The sequence below is a fragment of the Jaculus jaculus genome, chromosome 6 (assembly GCF_020740685.1).
Source record: "Jaculus jaculus isolate mJacJac1 chromosome 6, mJacJac1.mat.Y.cur, whole genome shotgun sequence".
In the NCBI taxonomy this organism is placed as follows: Eukaryota; Metazoa; Chordata; class Mammalia; order Rodentia; family Dipodidae; genus Jaculus; species Jaculus jaculus.
Window position 1 is genome coordinate 81,671,965 of NC_059107.1, and position 22,503 is coordinate 81,694,467.

General features: G+C 37.7%; 1 protein-coding gene across 1 annotated transcript in view; it reads left to right on the forward strand.

Annotated features, from left to right (window-relative positions):
- Positions 1-1,085: 1,085 nt before the first annotated feature.
- The window catches only part of Cntn1 (contactin 1), a 381,249-nt gene continuing 359,831 nt past the window's right edge, over positions 1,086-22,503 (forward strand). The window contains exon 1 of the mRNA XM_045152150.1: positions 1,086-1,213. The gene's annotated coding sequence lies outside the window, so the exon portion shown is untranslated. The remainder of the gene's footprint in view (positions 1,214-22,503) is intronic.

Below are 22,503 nucleotides of genomic sequence, written 5' to 3' on the forward strand. Positions count from 1 at the left end.
GAGGATTGCCATGAGTTCAAGGCTACCCTAAGACTACATAATGAATTCCAGGTCAGCCTGAGCTGGAGTGAGACCCTATCACAAAAACTCCAAAAAACAAAAAAGATGGCATTATGCTATTTGCAGAAAGGTTGTATCTTGTTTCCTCATTAAGTACTAAGTTAGCACACTCCCCTTCCCAATTTTGTTTATAGTCTTTCTACTATTCTTCCACTTAAGGAGTCTTGGGTTTCACAGCTTTCTGATTCCACATGGAGACATGGCACGGGTGACAGGTGGGATTTTACTCTGTTCTCTAAGAAACAGGCCTGGAATCACCCAGGTGTTGGTGGCCTTATACAGTCACTGGATTTGAACACAAAAGATTGGTTACTTACCAGTCTGGTGGTGATTATTATAAGACTTTGCCATCAGCTGAACTGTAGAAGGCAAGTGTTTTGTGCAGATGGACACTCATTTATGCCTTACTGTCAAAACCTTAGTATCTGGTATTTTTTCATTCACAATATTGTTCCTATCTGTGGATATTTAGGTGGTTTGGGGCATGAAGTATAAAGAGTTCCACCTTTTTGCTACAAGGGAACACTTCATATTGCTAAACAAAGATGGGGAACTTGATAGAAAACAAAAATCACATCTGTTTTAATTTTTCCTGTGGTTTTTTTTTTTTTTTTCTGTAGTATACTTTGTTGTTTCCTCACCAAAGTTCATGATTCTCCACTGCCTCAGCACCTGATAATTTTGCCAATTAATATCCTGGAGCAGATGGTCCCTTCAGGAAAGTGCCTGGGGCCTGGCTGTCCCTGCCGCTCCTTCCCTCTAGCTTTCTCAGAAGACAAGTCCTCACACCAAGTTATCCTCCCCTTAGGGGCGCCTGATCCAGAAGCTACAGGGTTTGGCATCAGGGATTGCAAAGACCCTTTGCAGTTGGGTTTTTCAGCAACCTGAGTTCTCAGAGCCCTGGTCGGAGGTGAGAGTGACACCCGTTTGTCCAATCAGAGGTGCCGATTTCTCTCCGGTCCCCGCCCCACGTTCCCCGCGGCGCCAATGGCCGCTCTCCGAGGCCGGGCCTCTGCTGTCAAGTAGCTTGGGTGGGCTCGGCCAGGGCGAGCCGGGAGCCGCTGGGAGATGCGCTCCCAGGTGTTCGCAGCGGGAGCGGGAAACCTGTAGGGCGCAGTCGGCGGCGCGCGGAGGCGAGCTGGAGCCGGAACAGGTAGGAGCAGGACCCGTCCTCTCGCGGCACGGAGCAGGCGAGCTTCCACGCTGCAGACCCCGGCCCTGCCCCTGCCCCGCCCTGGATATCCCCGGGTTCCCGGGTCGCTGCGGCTCCTTCCCGGCGACGCGGAGGCCGGGCTTCGTGGAGGGCTCGGGGATGCCGGCAGGAGCGGGCGTGGTGCTGGGGCCGGCGACGCCTGGGAGCGAAGGGAAGGGCGGCCATGCGGGGACTGAGCACCGGGTCGCGGGCAACTTTCCTCGCCCATGCTGAGGCTGCGGCAGCGGCCGAGGCGACTCGCCCCGGGATGGCCAGTGGACCAGGCGGAGCCCGGGGCGCGGACGTGTCGGCTGCGGAGCGCAGGGCGCCTGGTCTTCCTCTTCCTCCCCACGCGGGCACCGCACCTCTCCACTCTTCCCACCTGAGCGTCCCCGCCGAAGCTGGTACCCTGGCAGGGAGGGGACGACTACCCCAGACCACAGCGAAGGGCGCGAGGGGTGGGGAGAGCCCTTGCAGCTCACAGGTCGATGTCAGATCAATCACGTCACTCCTGAGCAGCCACAGCCCTTCTCACGAGGTGCAAGGAGAGGCAGACCAGGCTGTCTCTTCCTTTTGCCTGCTGTCTCTTGCTGGAAGTCACCACCTGATCTAGTTAAGCCAAGTGCCAAACCTGGTGGGCTCCAAGGCATCCTCAGTGGACACCTTCTAGACCTTTGGTGTTGGCCCAGGGCCAGTTCCCGGTCGGAATCAGATTGCGGGTAGCAGTAGGGAGAACTGCAGGGGCATCAAACACTGCATCTCTCTGGGAGACTGCAATAACACAGCTTGGAAAATTCCTGAAAAAAAAAAAAAAAGGGATGATGGGGAAGAGGGAAGAAGTGAGAGTGGCAACCATTTCTCTCTCTCTTTTCCACACCAAATCCAACATGGGAATGTGTGTGTGTGTGTGTGTGTGTGTGTGCGCGCGCACACACACACACACACACACACACACACACGCACACACATCTACAAGGTGGAGCTATATATAGCTCCTGCGCCTCCAGCCCGGTATCCCTGCTGCTGAGCAGGCTGCCTGGGCCCTTGGAAGCAATCTGCAAGCAGTGAGTGGGAGGGGCGAAAGAGAATCAAATCCTTCACCGGGGAAAAAGCCAGAGAAAAGACGCTCAGAGTGAAAAACACTGCCTGAAATAATGTTTCGGAAAGGCACAAAAAGATAAATATTTTCAAAAATTATTTTGAATACATCATTCTCTATCACCATCCGTTTCGGGGCATTTTTCAGCTTCCCAGTATATGTGAACGAGTGTAGCCTGAAGTGTAACATACATCAAATAAATACACACCACATCTGCAATATTTTATCAATCTCATTCAGTCTTGGCTCTTAGCATCTTGGTTATTTGGGGGTAAATGTATCTAGGTGGTGACGTAGCTAGCAGCACTTGGAGGTCTCCTCCCCACTTGAAAGGTGCAAAAGTATGAAATTGTTAGAACATTTAGGAGTAATGTTGACATCATTCATTGTATAAATTTTTTGTGGGCTTTTATAAACATTAGTGCTGCTCTTTCATCTCAAATTTATTTGTATCATGCGGACTTGCTTTTGTAGATGTTTGTGCATTTTGCCCGTTTTATTCCTGATGGTAACATTTCATTGTTACAGATGAGAAAAATTGGGATTCAGAGGCACACGTGATGTGTTTAACGTCTCCCAAATTTTCAATTCTACTTTTCCAAAAGCCTGCTGCCTACTTGCATTGCAGTGGTTGCTTTTCAAACACAACACTTCCGTTTCCTGTGGGTTTGGGTTCTGATAATAAGTTTAGACAATATTGATACCTGCACTGGCTATTCATTTTTGGTCTCACTTCCCTACAGAATTCATGGCTGAATTTCTATCATTCTATTATGCCAGCCAATGCTGACGTTGAAATTTGGCTCTACAACTGCCTGATTATCTGATTTTGAGGGAGTGATTTATCCTCTTAGAATTTTAGTCTCCTGGTCTTTAAAAAGAGAATAATAGAACTGAATTTTAAAATTGTTGTGAAGCTTTTCTGAAAAATCTATGCATGCTTCCACTTTTGGAATGGCTTTATAATAAGTACAACTACTATTATCACAATTCATTAGTATTTATCAATTATATGCAATTTTTAAATTCACAGATTCAATGCAGAATGACTACACTTCCTTAGAAGATCATTTTCTATTGGATACCTCATCACATCAGTCTTATTTTGTGGCTTAGCCTTTTTTGTGTATCTAACTTATTTTCTTATTAGAAAATACTTTGTTGGAAGGTAATGTAACCTGTATTTTTATGCCCTCTATTTATCTGAACAGAGTTTGAAGTAGCCACAATGACTTATTAAGATGACATGAGTTGCATAAGTAGTGAAATTATTTGGCAATAAATAATTGTCTATAGAAAGCCAATATTGAAGACTACTTGTGGAAATATCTTCTGGCTCCATTACCATCTTCATGATGACCAATGGATTACATGAGGTATTCTGTATCCTTCCCCAGAATGAGTCAATCTTCCAATGGGATGACTAGCTTCTGTTTATTCCACATGTTTTCTCTTGTACCCTTTGCAACCAACTGGAGAGTTAATTGAAAGATAAACAATGTCTATCCCTCTATAAAACTTGCTATTCAATTGCCTTATCAAAAAATCCATAAACCTTTGCATTTCTAAGTTCTCAGCATGCCTGTCACATTGGATTGGCTGCATTTTGCACCATGCATGCTTAGTTTTGTTTCTTCCATTTTTATACTCCAGCCACATGTTTTGTTGGCTGGCCTTAATAAGCTACCCACCTTGTCAGTGACCTGACTAACCCCTTCATGTCTGCAGTCAGGCAACACCATTTCTGCATGTCAATTGACTGTATAACATCATAGATACTCTCAGCTCTAGGTCACCAGTCAGCTGTTCCTTTGCAGGCACAATGCTTCTATTCATTGGCATACTGTGATGGCTTAAATGAAATGTCCCCCATAGCCTAAAGTGTTTTGAATGCTTGGTCTCCAGCTGGTGGCAGTTTGGAAGATGGGGCCTTTCTGGAGGAGAAATGTTGCTGGAGACAAGCTTTGGGGTGTTGTGGTCCAGATTCTCCCTTGCCAGAGCTCAGCTCACTCTTTCTGTGATCTTCTTCCTGCTGTGAAAAAAAAAAAAAAAAAAAAAAAAGGTGAAGCCCAGTCTCTGCACTACCATACTTTCCCTGTCATTACAGTTTCCCCTCCATACTGTGTGCTGAAAAAAACTTTTCCTCAGATCAGCTGCTTTTGGTTGGATGTTTCATTCCAGCAAGAAGGTAACTGCAACATATTGTTTATTGTTTTTCCCTTCTTGTGAGCCATTTTCCATATTGCTCTTGACCTTGAAATTTTACTTCTTGACACTGACATCAACTTTGTCTTCTTTTATAACTCATTCATGCTTTCCCTCCTATCACTTCTTCCTGCTACTAGCCCAAAGTAAATCCCCTAAACTGAAGACAATTTCCTTTATGAGAAATAAAATTGTCTTCCCATATTACAATTCTAGTATGCTCCTCTTAGTAACAAATACTATGATAATGGTCAATAGCATAGGCTTTGGAAGAAAGCCTTCATTATGGAAATGAAGGGATGCCAGCAATTGGGAAATGCAGTAATGCTTTCAAGGCTTTCTTATTTATTGTATGTTGAGACAATGCATGCAAAACAGTTGAGGCAGAGCTTGGCCCACAGTAATTATTCCTAAGTAATAGCCATGAGGAGTGTTGTTTACAGTCATTATGATGCCCACAGTGAAAACTGCTTTTTGCTTTTCACCATCAACACACACCCTAAGCTGTCTTTTAGTAATGGGTATAACTGCTTTCTAGATATTATGGCTTGCAGCTAATACTTTTAAGATTTATTTTCATCTGTCTACAACTATCCACCATCTATTCAGTAATTTATTCATTCTTATTACCAATAGTAATTTGTATCCTCTAATATCCACAATGACAGTTTCACTGGTTATTATTACTGGATTTGTGCAGTTGGCCATATGTATGTGTCTCTCCTTCATTCTAAAATGCAATATACATGTACAGGTATGAGAAATTTATGGTTTCATTATTGCTTCTACTTTATTTTGAAACTTACGTAGCAAGACACTCTAATTCAACTTTTAATATAGGACTTAATTTTGTGGCCTTGGTAATGGAGCAGAAGAAGGGAGGACATTATTCACTTTGATTGAATAACTGGCTTGCTGTGTAAAATTACATTCAGATGCATATATATATATATGTGTGTGTGTATATATATATATACATATATTAAAATGAAAACCAATATTTCTTTCATTATAAGGAAAAATTACATTCAGATGCATATATATATATATTAAATTATATATATTCAAATGAAAACTAATATTTCTTTCATTAGAAGGAAAAATTACATTCAGATGCATATATATATATTAAATTATATATATTAAAATGAAAACCAATATTTCTTTCATTAGAAGGATATACAGAATTCATGAAAGAAAACTTAGAAATAAAGAAAATTATATTTCCATTCTCAATCTTCCAGTCTTATTATTGTCAATATACTTGGCCCTTTTTAGTTTATGCCTGTGAGCTTATAATGAATATTGATTTTTGTACTTTCATTTTGCTTTTCTTTGTTTCATATTCTTAACTATTTATTTAATTTGCTATTCATATTATTCATGCATTTATGACATCCAAGTATTCTAGTATATGCATAATGCCTTTACAGCATTTCGAAGTTTTTGTGGTTATGGAATTAAACATAACTACACATTAATGTTTTTTTTTTACTTCTGAGCTGTTTCCTTTCTTAACTTTTTTAAAGTTACTGGAGAAATTATTCTAATACAGGCTTCCCTCTTGCTTTCCCAAGAGTGTATGCTCACATTTGTATCTACCAGTGGGTATACTTATTTAACAATACAATACACTCATTAGCACTTGGTATCACAGTTTAAAGCATAACTATTTTGAAAGTAGAAGAACTTGTATATGTATTTCTTTCCATTCAGTTCTGGATGAACTGACTTCAAGTGTTATATTTTCTCATAAAATAGAAAGTTTATGATATACAGCAAAAATTTTTCTTACCTTATTTTCTGCTTTTTGAAAGGTACAGTTTAAAATGGAGTCTCACTCTCAATCCCAGGATGGTTTTGAACTTAGTATGTAGCCTAGATTGGTCTTGAAATCATGATGAACCTCTTGTCTCAGCATTTGTTTGCTGAGATTGGAGCCATTATATCCAGGTCTGCCTTTTTTTAAATACTCATTTATTGGTTTATTTGAGAGAAAGAGAGGCACAGTGAGAAGGAGAGAGAATGGCCATGCCAGGGCCTCTAGCCACTGCAAATGAATTACAGATGAATTACAGATGCATGTGCCACCATGTGCATCTGGGGCTCATGGAGTTGAACCTGGGTCCTTAGGGTTTACAGGCAAGTACCTTAACTGCTAAGCCATCTCTCCAGCTCCTTGCTCTGCCTTTTAAAAATGTTTTCCAACAAAAACTTTATAACCTTATTGTTGTTTATAAGTCTATTTGCATCAAAGTTCAGAGTCCTTTCTGTCTCCTAACAAAGAACTGAAAACAAGAGCTTACATATAAAGGCCACATTGCTGAACTTCCTTCATTTTCTGGAGAAAGCTTTAACTTGTGCCTATCTTGTGTATATCCTAATGTGAAGTTTCTCCTAGGGACAATACTCTACCATTCTATTAAAATCCTATTACTCTTTGTGTGGCTGTGCCTTGATAAAAATACCATCTTAATTCTTTGCCATCTTCTATTGTCCATTACAAAAGTGTCACAGGGCAAAATGTCCTGTAGAAAATATTAATGACCAGGTTACTCAGCCAGAGCAAAGCACATTGTTTGCACAATTATCTGAATGACTCAGGCACTAAATCTGCTTCTTCTAGGATTATCCAGATGGTTCTTAACTCACTGGATAATTACTTCGCCCTGTACTTGATTTTGATGATGTAGGCCTAAATATGTCATCACTTCATGCTGCTTTGTTACTATTCTCTACTGAGTATTGGTCACTCGGTTTCTTCTTTGAGAGACAGATTTTCTGGTCCTCAAGACAATAGGTCTTAAGACATAGAGCTTTGCATTAAACCTACATCAGCTAATTACCAGTGGTGTGAACTGGGACACAATATTTAATCATTTTAAGATTTTGTTTTTCTGTATAGAAAACAGACATATTCAGAGCACAGGGGCCCTATCTCATTCCCTCTTTATTCTTCTCCTTCCCCTCAAGTTCATTCTCCACATCACAGTCACAGCTGTTTTTCTAAAACTGTTTCACAATGAGTCCCTTTACCGGAAAATCTTTTGATGGTGCCTCTCCCCTTTTTAATCCTATGGTAAGATGTTCAAAGTCCTCTTTATTGACCTGATGTAATTTATCAATAGACCCTATTAAGTTCTCTAGGTTTGCTTTCCCATTAGTTGACTCTCTTCCATTTTTATTCTTCAACTATGCCAGTCACACTGAACTATTTGCATTTTCCATGATGCAGGCTTTCTCTTGTCTCCCAGTATCTGCCAATTGTTATGTTCTCTGCAGTAAATTACTTGTTCATGTGCCATATATATATGTGTGTGTGTGTGTGTGTGTGTGTGTGTATATATATATATATATATATATATATATATATATATATATATATATATATATATGAATGAGAGGGAGAAGGAGACAATGAGGCAGATACAGAGACAGACAGAGAGAGAGGGAGAAAGAATGGCCATACCAGGGCCTCCAGCTACTGCAAACAAACTTCATAAGCATTCACAACTTTGCATATTGGGCTTGCATGGGTACTGGGGAGTCAAACCTGGGTCCTTAGGCTTTTCATACAAGCACCTTAACCACTAAGCCATCTCTGCAGCCTTTGTGTCTACTTTTTAAGTACCCTCTCTAACTTCTTTCTGTGTCTAGTCAGGGGCTACAATTTCTAGAATTTTATTCCTAGAATTCTAATCTTAATTTTTAGTCCTTACTTTATGCTTCTAAAACAACTTATAGATATTCTTGCCATAGCACTTACTATACTATATAGCTATTTATTATGCATATGATAAACCTTTGAGAATAGAGACTATTACCACTCCCAGTCCTTCCTTGTTTCCAGTGAAGACCCTCACACATATTCAGTATTCACTTGTATTTTCTAAAGAGATAAATAAAAGGAAAAGATTAAACAAGTTTTTATGATTTAATCAAATAAAATCTTTGATAACTTTACTTGAAAATAAACCAACAAAAACTGTAATACATATCAGTTTTCATAATATTTCAAAATCAATATCATACTTTTGTTAGTTTATATAGTATAGATAAAATGACCTTTAATGAAGAATTTTATAATGAAAAACCATGCCTGAGTCATCTAATAATACAAAATGCTAAATCAATAGGTAAATTTACCTGTTTTAAAAATTATTTAGTTATTGTACAGTGAGAAAGTGTGAGAGAGAGAATGGGCTGCCAGTCTCCTGCTGTTGCAAACTCCAAAAGCATGGGCCATTTTGTGCATCTGGCATTATTTATGTACTGGGGAAATCAAGCCCAGGGCTTTATACTTTGCAAGCATCAGACTTTAAGGGTTGAGCCATCTCTCTAGCTAAATCAGTAGGTAATTTAAAAAAAAAATGCTGCATTTCATAAGGAAGGAGAAATGAGAAGTTACATGCATAATCTAGATATATACACCTAGGTACATTGGTTCTAACTATTTGCAGAATTGATTCTTCATTCTACTGTTTGGTTAAAGGTTTTCAATCACTGTCTCTTATAGGTGACATCATCTTTAATATTATTCACATAGCATTACTGTGTCCTTGTAAGAGTTTTGACTTATACTGAAATCATGTTTATGTACATTTAATTTGCCTAGAGTCACTAATTCAGATGTTAGCGACAAAGCCTGACAAGAAGTGACTGAACTTCCTCAGACTAGAGTATTGTGTGTATTATACTAACTCTGAGAAGGTCTCCAGACATTTTGTCTAGGCTTGGGCCATCAGTCTTGGTTTTAACAATACATTGAAAGCTCTGAGAAATTCAGTACAAATCCATTACATTAGTAAGTATGTGCATTTCACAGTTATTTTTATTAATTTGAAAAGAAACTCTAAGTTTAGGTTCTAAACATTTGTTAAGATTTTTATTTATTTTCTTGCTTGATAATTTAGACTACACATAACACCATAGACTAATAATTTGTTTCAGAGGATATTTTATTTTTATGGGAAGTATAATATTCTTTCCCTTATTATTTTTATTTCAGTTACTGGAATATTTTTGTGAATATTCTCAATTGAGCAGGATGTGTTCAACTTTACCTTTTAGTTTCATTTGCTGTATAACTAAATGTCCAAGGTTTTACACAATGTTGGAGACTCTTGTGACTCAAGTGTTTTTTTGTTTTTGTTTTTGTTTTTTTCTTTTGTAGGGATAGAGTTAAGACAAATAATGAAAAAGAAACTTATGAAAAGGGATGGATATTTACCTAGAACAGTGACCTTACCTTTCTTGGAAAATAAAAATGCTGAGATATAATATTTTTCTTACTGAAGTGTGCACACATTTTCTCTATAATTTCACTTACTAACAACTTCTCTTACTAACAAAAACCATCAATTAATATCAGTGTAGATTTTTGTGGGTTTTATAAATTTATCATCCCTGTCTTGTTAAATAAATAGGAGATATTAAAGAAAAAGTACTTAGCAATGCTAGAATACATAGGCAGGCTGACTCCAAAGCTCATGTTTCCAACCATGATATGGTTCTCCATCAGCCCTTCCCACAAGAATAGCATGCTTCAGTCTTCTGGGATGCACAGTTCTAAGTGACTAGAGTCTGTGCTGATACTTACAAGTGCATTTAATGTAAGCACAAGGACTAAATCATTTTAATTTGTAAAATGTTTTATTCATATATACTTTGTATAAAACTGTCTTCCACTATAGTAATTTACATAGTAAGTTTTCCCAAATATGAATTAGGACTTTAAAGTATACCATTTAAATATTAATTCTTATAATAATTGTAAGATTTTGTTCATTTCTGTCCTAATTTTGCTAACTAATATCAATCACAAATCATAAACAGAAATTCTGTCCTAATGCTTCTAATCAGATGGTATTGAATAGTGGTTATTGTAAATACAGATTTGGTATTTATAGCGAGTAAGATTCCTGCTAAGATATTACAAATAATATTTATAATATTTTTCTGAGAATGAAGTTGTTTAATATGATAGAATTTCATATCAGGAAAAAATCCATTTTAAAATTTACTTTATACATCTACATTTTATATTATACTTTCATCCATCAAGTACAATGTACTTTAATTGAAAATAATTTTAAATGATTACTGGGTTTATTTAGTTTTGGCCTGCATATATTGTCTTGGAGATGACATTAACTAGTTACTAGAAAACATCCATTTTCTCTGGGTTAATTTTGAAATTTGGGTTTATGTGCAGATTGAATGGTGAGGCAACCAAGACTTCTACCTTCATACAGTACTATGTTATTCTAACCCCTTTTTGAAAATCTTTTAAATAAAAGGTAAACAGAAAAACATAAAAGTGTACTGAAGACACCTGATTCCCTGAGCTATAATAATGTATTCATTCTTATGAAGTTAGGACAGTTCACAATCACCAATTACTACCTCTTCCCCACAGGTGATCACTCTTGATTTCTAAGACTATGAAATTCTTTTACCTATTCTTAAAACAAAATCAGGAGACATGCATCTTTGTTGTGAGCTATTTCTTTGTTGAATATTCAACATTTTTCTTAGGAGAAGTGTCTTTCTTTCCTTTCCCCTCCCTCCCTCCCTCCTTCCCTCCCTCCCTCCCTCCCTCCCTCTTTCTTTCCTTCTTTCTCTCTTTCTTTCTTTCCTTCTTCCTTCCCTCCTTCCTTCCTTCCTTCCTTCCTTCCTTCCTTCCTTCCTTCCTTCCTTCCTTCCTTCCTTCCTTCCTTCCTTCCTTCCTTCCTTCCTTCCTTCCTTCCTTTCTTTCTTTCTTTCTTTCTTTCTTTCTTTCTTTCTTTCTTTCTTTCTTTCTTTCTGGCTATGTGCCTGTTTATGTATTTGAGTACAGTGCATGTATACAATGGCATACATATGGAGGTTGGAGGATGTTGCTTGAGGCAGGGTCTCACATCTCTTAACATTTTTTTTTTTTCTCCTAGCTAGTGGGCCCATGAGATTTTGGGTGATTCTCCTATCTCTGCCTCCCTTCTCCTTGTAGGCTTGCTCGGATTACAGATACTAGTTCTTTGCCAATCAGTCTCTTGACATACACACCTGGTATGACCAGTTGTAGTTCTAGATTCTTGGTAAGTTAAAAAATCAAAGAAGCATACACAAGCAGTTGACAGTGAAAAGGTTTACTTCAAAGGAGGAACAAAAAAACCCAAAAAACAGAAATAGTGAATCTGGCTTTCTATGGTCTTTGGGAATCTCCACTCACATGATCATGCTTGCATGCCAAATATTTTATCCAAGGAGCTATCTTTCCAACCACAGAAGTACCAATTTTAATGACTGTAGAAATGGTTCCTTTTTATTCATTATAAAACGCCCCAAAAATTGGGCTGGAGAGATGGCTTAGCGGTTAAGCGCTTGACTGTGAAGCCTAAGGACCCCGGTTCGAGGCTCAGTTCCCCAGGTCCCATGTTAGCCAGATGCACAAGGGGGCGCACACATCTGGAATTCGTCTGCAGTGGCTGGAAGCCCTGGTACGCCCATTCTCTCTCTCTCTGCCTCTTTCTCTGTCTGTCACTTTCAAATAAATAAATAAAAATAAACCAAAAAATAAATAAATAAATAAAAATAAAACTCCCCAAAATGTATGTTTATTCTGCTGAAGTATGGAGTTGACCTATCTTTGTGTTATTACTAATAGTTCTGCTATGGAAATTCATCATTGTACTTGCCTTTCATAACACATGGCTTGTAAGCAGAAACATAGGTGACAAATATGAGTTTTTCCACAAATCCAAAACTTATTTAATAACAATAAGTCTACAAGCTATATCAGTCTTATCAACAAGTTGCCGAGTCCCAATTTTCCTTGATAGGTGGCCATTTGCAGCCACATTTGTTTCTTTTTCAATTTTATTAATATGAATTTTCAGGACACACATTGCATATCACAGACATTATACCTATGTTACAGAATGGCTCCAGAAAGTCTGTAGTGGCCAGAGAGGAGTTCAAAGAGAACTTATCGAAACAGAAAAAGAGAGCTGATAAATAGAGAGTCACTTTAAAGGGAATTAAATAACCAAGTTGAAAAGCTGCTAAGATGCCTCAAAACCAAATCACATTGTTGAGCTGGACCTTAGGGTTGAGTGAAGCTAGCAGAGTAAGGTGCAGGACCAGTCCAATCTAATGAATGGATGGGAAAACTGATGGCAACTCAAGTAGGCTGCATAGACAGAGGATGCCATTTCACTGAGACAGTAAAATGTTCTTTGCCTGTAAGTTTCTTGACATATACCCCTAGTGGTAAGATTTTCATGAGGGATCCCCATGATCAGGTAGGGTTCTAGGTTCTTAATAAATTGAGGAAGCATACACAAGCAGTTAAGAGTGAAAGGTTTACTTCAAAGGGGAAAAAAATAAGCAAATAACAAGAAATTTGGTTACTTACATACATACACGTGCACCATGGTATGTATGTGGAGGACAGAGGGCAACTTCAGAGATATGTCATTTCCTTTCACCTTCTTTGGAGACAAGGTCTCTCATTGTTTTGCTACTGTGGGTATACTAGTTTAGTAAGCTTGCAAGCTTTTAGATTCTCCTGGATCTTCCCTCCATTGCCATAGGCATGGTGGGACCACAAGCACATGAACCACTTTGCATTCAATTTTTACGTGGGTGCTAGGAAATCAAACTTGGGGCAGCAAGCTGATAAGCAAGTACTTTCAACTGCTGAGCCAACATAGCAGCCCATAATTCCAAATTTTTAAAGTTGAGTTTTATCCTGGTTTGACTAAGATAAGGACCTTGAAAACCCTCCTTCAACAAAGGGAATTATATTCAATAAACATCCTAAAAAGTTTATATTTTTATACACACATGCATTTATCTTAAATTTACCTATAATGATATTGTTAGCACACAAAAATTTAATAAATGTAAAATGAAATAGTCACAAAATTGTTACTAATTTCTTTTTTAGTACAAAAATATGACATATAAAGGCAATTGTATAAAAACCATGAAGACATGACACATTTACATTAGACTTGGTGTTCCCTGTTAAACAAAAACAACTATGACAAGACCATAGGAAGTTTACATATTTTCCTCTGCAATGTAAGTAAAGTTTAGTGACACAAAAGACTGAAAGGTGAAGCTTTTTGGGTGGCATTAGACATCTGTCTTTCCCTGTTTAAGAGTTAATCAACACAGTGTTGTCTTTAGAATTGGAATTTTTAATATTACAAGGGATCTCTTTTTCCATTAGGTTTTATTCTAAAACTGGGTAAACAGCCTTCTTCAAAATAGAATTTTGTTCTGTAGAAAATAAAGAAAGAGTCAAGGTCAAAGAAGGATACATGAACGGTAAGGATAATTGGATTTCTCAGAAATTATCTTTAGTTCTGATGTAACTACTAAAATTTTCTCATTAATTTTTAACATTTTCTTTTAACTTAAATTTAGTTTCTAAAACTTAATTTTTAAATTACCAATTTCATCATTTTTCTCTAGGTGATTTGAAATTTCAATTAAAAACAGGCTATTTATTTATTATTATTTTTAATGCTATTGTTTAGGACTTCTAGATTAGTGTACACACATAAATAAAAATAAATTTAGAGATATTAAATGTTCCCCCAATTAAGGGAGGCATAAAATCAAGTTATCATTAATTAAATGTTCCTATTGATTTTCAAATACTTGCAAGTTGTATTACTACAAGTGTCAAACATAAACCAGCTGGAGTACCAAATGTCCATTTTCTATCAACATTTCCTGCTTCCTTGATTTAGATATTAGAGGAGTGGCAAGAGAAAAAGAGTGAGTGCTAGCAAATCAAGCTGAGTGTGTAGAAACTAAAATGCTTTCAAAAATAAGAAAGGAAAAACAAAACTGAATTGAACACAAACAAAATGTTACCTTAGGGCTGGAGAGATGGCTTAGCAGTTAAGCACTTGCCAGTGAAGCCTAAGGACCCTGGGTCGAGGCTTGATTCCCTAGGACGCACATAATCCAGATGCACAAGGTGGCGCATGCATCTGGAGTTCGTGTTCAGTGTCTGGAGGCCCTGGCACGCCCATTCTCTCTCTATCTATCTGCCTCTTTCTCTGACTGTCACTCTCAAATAAATAAGAATAAACACAAAAAGTTTTAAAAAATGTTACCTTAAACAAAAAAAGCTTTGAAAGCAAAAATTCATCCAGACAATCAGGATCTTAAAATGTAGCACAAAATAACAACTGTAGTGTCAACCAGTCCAAGAAAGGTCTGAGTCCTAGAAGGAACTCACCAGCATCCACAAGGACAGTAAAATTTAATATGCCTTCTCCTAAGATTGTTCAATTAAATTTTTGCCAGTGGTTAAGATACAACTGTAGTGGAGAGTGGTGGGATGGAAAGAGGGTTCCCCATGATGATCTACACTGGAGAACTACCCTTATGATTCCTTCCCAAAGAGCATCTCCCCAAGACAGATGAGAAGGTCAGATTTGAGAACTCTAAGGCATCCCCTTTTAGAATCATCCTTAGGGTAACTGGACTTCTCCAGTTTTATGTGAGCATCAACACCTCTTTTTACAGGTTTTCTCTGTAACTTAGGTCCCTATACTAGGTAGAAATTTCCTGGGTATGCATAATGGATCTTAGTAACTTTCCAATCTGAATATCTGATGTCCTCCCAATGGCATTCTATGGTAGGCATTTAACTGCCTGGAGGAGGATGAGTTTCATCAATATCAAAATGATATAGCTGGTTTTAGAAAATGGGAAAAAAAATCTATGTACCTATTCTCAAATATTGAGGCAATTATAATCTTAACTATACTTGGCTTATATGTGGTCATTAGTAAGGATAAAATATCTGAATCTGTTTACTCAACTCTTTGAGTTGAGGCCATCCAACAGGGTCAGATAATTAGTGTCCCCAAAGCTTAATAGAGAAGATACGAAAGTGAAGAGAGGGAAGAGAAAAATAAGACATTTTCTTGGTGCCATATACACCTACCACATAGACTTAGTCAATGCATAGGTTTGTTTTATGTCTGGTCAGGCCTGCATTATCCTATTCCTGTCACAGGAATTTTCAAGTGCTACATGCCCAAATAGTAATAACTATCTGACCTGTGCTTACTAAAAATGGTAAGGAAGAAGGAAAAGTGTAGTTGAAAGGATGGGACATGGTCTGTCCTTTTGGGGTCTACCTGCTGACTGGCTCGTCGGAATGTGAGCTGAGTGGGAGAACTCCATGGCCAGTGATGACTCCAGATTCCTGGCAACATGATCAAAGAACTGAAGAAGCAAACCCAGGTCATTGACATTGAAAGGTTTAACTCAAAGGAGAAAGAAACCATACGAGGAAGATACACCAAGATGGCTCAAGAGCCCCAAACTCTTTTGCAGAGCTGGATTTTGCACCCAGTTTCATACCCAGCACTGGTACAAGTAGGCTTTTAAAAAACCCTTTTTTATTAACAATCTACTTCCCATGTGTACAATGTACCTTGTTCATAATCCCCTCCCATTATCTTATTTTATCCCCTCTTCTTCTTCTCCTTCCACTGAATGCCTTCTCTCTTCTATTTTGGTGTCTTTTTTAATTTTGTTATTTTTACCTGCATTTTATGCAGGTCTCATAGAGATATCAAGAGCCATTGTGAAGTCAGAAATGCAACTACCACTTTGTATCTGGAAGACAGTATTGAAAAGTACTTCTCTACTTCTTAAGGCTCTTACATTCTTCCAGTCACCTCTTTGACAATGGCATATGGTACATGACAGAGTTGTTTCACTTAGTGTGCAACTGTCACTCTTCTCTGACGACTTTTCGGTCTCCACAGTAGTTACTGCCATCTGAAAAGAGAAGCCTCTCTAACCAAAAAAGGAGAGCTGCATTAATATGTGAACATAGCATAATATTTTGAAGGCAATTTGGTAGGTATAGTATATCCACATTGATTAAAAGGAAATATAACATATATTGATTTTATCCTCTTTGATAATTTTTGCAAATATCTTAAATTACCACTGTCAATATTTTTATCAACAGATATCCTCAATGCACTTGCAACCAACTATTACTTAATAAGTATGTAATGAAATAAGGTATTTATTGATTTCTAGAAATATTGTTGTTTGATTTTACCTGGAATTGATTTATGTGTGTGACTTGAGTTTGATTCCTTATTTCTATGAAGGCAAGATTGTGCTGTAACAGTTTATTGAAAAGACTATTCTGTTTTGTCATAAACCAAGTGTTTATGCTAGGAATGTCTGTTTTGGAATTACTACACTGTTATGCTGGTTTATTTATTTGTCCTTGTGGCAATACACACAGTTTTTAAATTAGTATATATTAATATAAATGTGATGATTACTCGACTGGTTCTCCATTTTCATTGTTATTTGTCTTGCCTATTATTAAGCACTGCATTTCTATAAAAATATTGAAAACAGCTCATTAAAATTAAAATGGGGCTGGAGAGATAGCTTAGCAGTTAAGGCGCTTGCCTTCAAAGCCTAAGGACCCATGTTCAACTCTCCAGATTCCACATTAGCCAGATGCACAAAGGTGAGGCAAGTGTAATGTCACACATTCCCATTTGGTGGTGCAGGTGTCTGGAGTTCAATTACAGTGACTGAGGCCCTGGCATGCCAATTCTCTATCTCTCCTCTCTTTTTGTTTCTCCTTATTGCTCTCTCTAAAATTAAAATGAAACTAAAAAACAAATTAAAATGTGTAACAAAACTGTGTATAAAATTTGGAATTTAATTAATGGTGACATTAGATCTATAAATTAATTTTAGTGTGATTGGTATTTTTAAAAGAATTTAATTAAACCTGGTCTATATGTCACTTTAAACTACTACTACTATTATATTATTATTATTATTATTAATTATCATCATTGTTATGTGTATGCATATATGCTGCGGTGCAAGCATGGAAATCAGAAGACAACTTCAGGTATCGTTTTTCATTGTCCACCTTGTTTGAGGAGGGTCTCTGCTCTCTCCTGCATGTGCCAGGCTAGCTAACCCAGAAGATTCCAGGGATTCTCTTATCTTCACCTCCCCCTACCATAGGAGAACTAGGCTTATAGTCTATTGAGCTGTTTCATTCAACTTTGTTATGTTTTCTGAGGACCCAAACTCAGGTTGGTCATCTTATGCATCAAGAGCTTGTACCTGCCAAGAAATACCCCCAGTCTCACTTTACATTTTAAAATTTCTCAAAATAATATTTGAAGGTTATAGAAGATTATTGTTGGGCTGGAGAGATGGCTTAGCGGTTAAGCGCTTGCCTGTGAAGCCTAAGGACCCCGGTTCAAGGCTCGGTTCCCCAGGTCCCACGTTAGCCAGATGCACAAGGGGGTGTACGTGTCTGGAGTTCGTTGGCAGTGGCTGGAAGCCCTGGCGCGCCCATTCTCTTTCTCTCCCTCTATCTGTCTTTCTCTCTCTGTCTGTCACTCTCAAGCAAATAAATAAATTTTTTTTTTAAAAAAGAAGATTATTGTACATCTTTGGCTAGACTTATTATTAGGTATTTTATTTTTTATACTTTTGTATATAAATTTCAGTTTCTAGCCCCTGTGTTATTGAATAGCCTCATATAAACTTGTAAAACTCACTTGCCAATAACCTTGATTTCTGTTAATTATTTTTCATTTTCAAGGTACTCAATCATATCACCCAATAATAACAGATTTATTTGTTCTTGACATTCCTTATAATTTCTTTGGTTAAAAGCCTTTTTGTACTAGTTAGATCTTTCATGCAAAATTGAGTAGAAATGGTAATATTAACTGATATACTTATCTTTTCCTTGATCTTAGAAGAAAACATGCCTATATTTCACCATTTATTGCTATAGTTTTTATAAATAATTTTTGTCTATTTTAAGGAAAAATTCCATTTTCTACTGAAGAGATTTAAAATTTGTTGAGCATATAAGTTTTCTATTAGGTTAGTATAATGAAAAAAATAATTTCAAATGATTAATTAGGAATCTCATATTAATCTTAACTCATTCATAATGCACTTATTTCCAATTACATTTTATTTAGGATTATTTCAGCTATGCTTTTTTGTTTGTAATGTTTTTCATCATGCTCAGGTGGTATGTTTATGTTTGAAGAATTTATGACATGAGTTTCATTTATGTTTTTAGTTATGTACAGACTGTGTATACAGCCATGTTGGTACCATCATTAGCCTCCTCCCTGTCCTCCACCTCCTCAGTGACTCTTCTCATTGGGGAATGTGGGTCGAGCATTCTGGGGTTAGCCATAAATTATGTGTAAGAGGCAACATCTCTGTACATAGCGTCCCAACATGTGGCTCTAACAATCTTTCTGCTCTCTCTTCTGTGAATTTCCCTGAATAGATTTAGGTCTACTTCAGTGATAAGGTCTTGGGAACCTCTGTATTTCTGGATATCTCTTTTGGTAGGAGTTGAGTGTTCTCTGTGTCTAGCTCCTTCACCCTTGTGCCAGTACCAGGTTCATCAAGAAAGCAGCACTGTTGCTCATTTCCTCAATTACTGTGTGGTTTCAGCTGGTGAGGTATGTTGGAATGATTCACTCCTCAGAATCTCTTGTTTCTCTCTCTTTCTCTCCTTCCCTCCTCTCTCTCTTCTCTCTTTCTCTTTTATATTACCTATCTTTTTCTTCCTTGTTTTTCTTGGTGCTGGCCTGTAACTCCCAGTACCAGCATGCAGTTAACATCCACAATGAGCTATTGATCAGAGGGACTTACAAGGTTTCCCAAAAGAAGACAGATTTCTGTCAGAGTACTTGATGACCCACCAAAGGTTAGTGGTAAGACCTTACTTCCAAAGACACCATATGCTGTTGGTACAGAACATGGAATGACCTGGATGGAATCTAGAAGAGTCAGTCTACAAACAGCTCATGTAGTGCCAGAAGGTGCTACATGAGCAACTTGGGGAAAATGGCCAATATCTGTTTAAGCAATTCATGGTCTAAGCCACTCAGCAGCAAACAACCTGACATGATGCTCACACAAGTGCAGAATGGCACACAGCCATGGTGGGAAGCCAACTGCTCTTGATTTGTCTGATGGATTCACTCAGTGAAATGGAATCCATTGCTAGATCTGGAAAAAAAGTCAGAACCATATCAAAAAATGAGCCTGCTCTCAATTATCAAGCTCCCACCAATTGTGGGCTACAAGAGGGCCTACATCTATTAAATTCTCCCTAAAATAATAATGGTTATCCCATTTACCTGGTGCTGAATTCACTCTCTACTGGAGAAGTTGTATGTATTTTCTCTCTTCTATTTTTGGACAATTTTGTGATTAATCTATGTGATCTATCAGTTTTCATAAATATTTCATATATATTTATTTGGTTGTTTTTGAGGTAGAGTCTCACTCTAGCCCTGGCTGATCTGATCTGGTGGCCTAGAACTTATGGAAATCCTCCTACCTCAGCCTCCAAGTGCTGGGATTAAAATTGTCTGCCACCACACCTGGCTTAAATATTTTATGTATCTATTTACGTGTGTGTGTGTGTGTGTGTGTGTGTGTGTGTGTGTACACACCAGAATCTCTTGCTACTGCAAATGAATGCCAGATACATGTTCCACTTTCTGTATCTAACTTCACATCAGTGCTAGGGAATTGAGCCCACGTTGACAGGCTTTGCTTGTTTTATGATTTGTGTGCAAAACACATTATTTGAATTTTATTTATTTTTATTTTTTTAATTTTTATTTATTTATTTCAGCATGACAGACAGAGAGAGATAGAGGCAGATAAAGAAAGGGAGAGAGAATAGGCGCCCCAGGGCGTCCAGCCACTGCAAATGAACTCCAGATGCGTGCGCCCTCTTGTGCATCTGCCTAACGTGGGTCCTGGAGAATCGAGCCTCAAACCAGGGTCCTTAGGGCTTTACAGGCAAGCACTTAACTGCTAAGCTATCTCTCCAGCCCATTATTTGAATTTTAACATCTATGCTATAGACTTTCATGAGAGAATTGAGCTTGTCTTCAGATACTGCATAGAGAAATATGTGGCCCTGAAAAGTTTACTCAGATCCTATTCTAAGTGATAGCAGCTTTTAACTTGAGGAAAAGAGGCATGAAAATAAGTTTACTGCATTGTCTGTCATTAGATTGGTCAGCTGAGGGCAGCTGCGTCCACAGACCTGTTTTCTTCTGACTTGCCTATTATGACCTTTCCTCAATTGCTTCTTCATTGAGGACAAGTTCCAGACATGAAAAAGGACTGATCAGTCTCTCATGAATATTGTGCACTTATTTCAATAGGCTAGCTAGAAGTTGAAGCAAATACTATGAGTGATTTTTTTTTCCCTTTAGTCTAGGTGGGATAAGGAGAGAGAGGGAGGGAGAGAGGAGGGAATAAATTAAAGGAGAGGAAGGAAAAGAGAAAGGGAGAGAGAGAGAGGGAGGAAAGACAGCAGAGTGGCATGAATTGTAGACTTAGAAGTAGGATAAAGACTATGCCATGCTTCCCTCTCCCCTCAGGAGCCTGCTTAACATGGAAAATAGATCAAAGGTGAATAGACCGAGCTAGGTGAGTGCTGTGATGCACAAAGAGCTATCATATTAGTGAAGCTCAGGCTTCTAAGGAAAGAGCAGGAGTGGCTGAGTAGCTCAAACAACAGAAATATATCTAATGTGTGCCAGAGTATAAATTATGTAGTAAAAGGCATGTGGCTGGTAAGAATGGCAGATTAAGAAAATTCTTTTATAAAGTGATAACAAACTACATCATTCTTTTTTTAGTGGTGGGTCTAAGTAATGAGATGGTTTCATCACATTTCATTGGATGAATTCTTAGGATTTCATTAAGTAAAAAAAAGATGTGGTATGAAAAGATCTTTGTCTGCAAAAATTTTAAGAAATTAACACTGGACTGGAGAGATGGATTAGCAGTTAAGGCAGTTGCAAGTGAAGCCTAATGGCGTGGTTTGATTCCTTAATACCTACATAAAGCCAGATACACAAGGTGGCATGTTCATCTGGAGTTCATTTGCAGTGGCTAGAGGCCCTGCCACACCCATTACTCCCTCACTCTTTCTTTCTCTGCTTGCAAATAAATAAATAGATAAATAAATAATTTAAAAAGGAGATGGGGCAATATTCATTTTTTTAAATTGGCCCTGATATGAAAAAGTATATCTATACCTGTTGAAGTCACCTTCACATTACTGGCAGAAAGCACCCAACCAAAGCAGGTCATGGTAGGAAAGGGTTTATTTTGGCTTACAGACTTGGGAGTAAGCTCTATGATGGCAGGGAAAACCACAGCATAAGCAGAAGCTGGGCATCATCTCCTGGTCAACATCAGGTGGAGAATAGCAGCAGAAGAGTTTGCCAGGAGAAACACCACAGCAACAATACACTTCCAAATATGTCCTAATTTCCCAATTGCCATCAGTTTGCAATCAACCATTCAGATCTTATAAGTTTATGAGGGATACCTGAATCAAACCACCACAATACCTTTCTTGATATTGAATTTTGACTGAAAAATTATCAAAATCATACTATCCAACTCCATTTTATTTAGTTCTAATACTTTCATTATTAGTTTTGTTTTGCTGCAAGATATGCTATAAACATACTACTGGGAATTAATAAAGATAATTAAAATTTTTCTCATTCTTATTTTCCCTTTAATCTTTACACAGTTTCTTTGAAATATTGGCATCTGCTAAAGCATATACATGTTTTAAAAAGCCACAAAGAATTAAATCCATACTTAACTTTGTATTTCATTCCCTGTTATTGCTGAGATTAACCCTATCTAGTTTTAATGAACCCATACTTTTCCTGGTTACATATAATCATATTTGTTATAAGTTTATATGTAACAGTTACTTGCAATATAACTAAACACTAAAAAGGATTTTAGAGCCTGGTGTAGTGGCACAAGCTTTTAATCTCAGCACTCAGGAGGTAAAGGTAGGAGGATCACTGTGAGTTCAAGGCCAACCTGAGACTACAGGGTG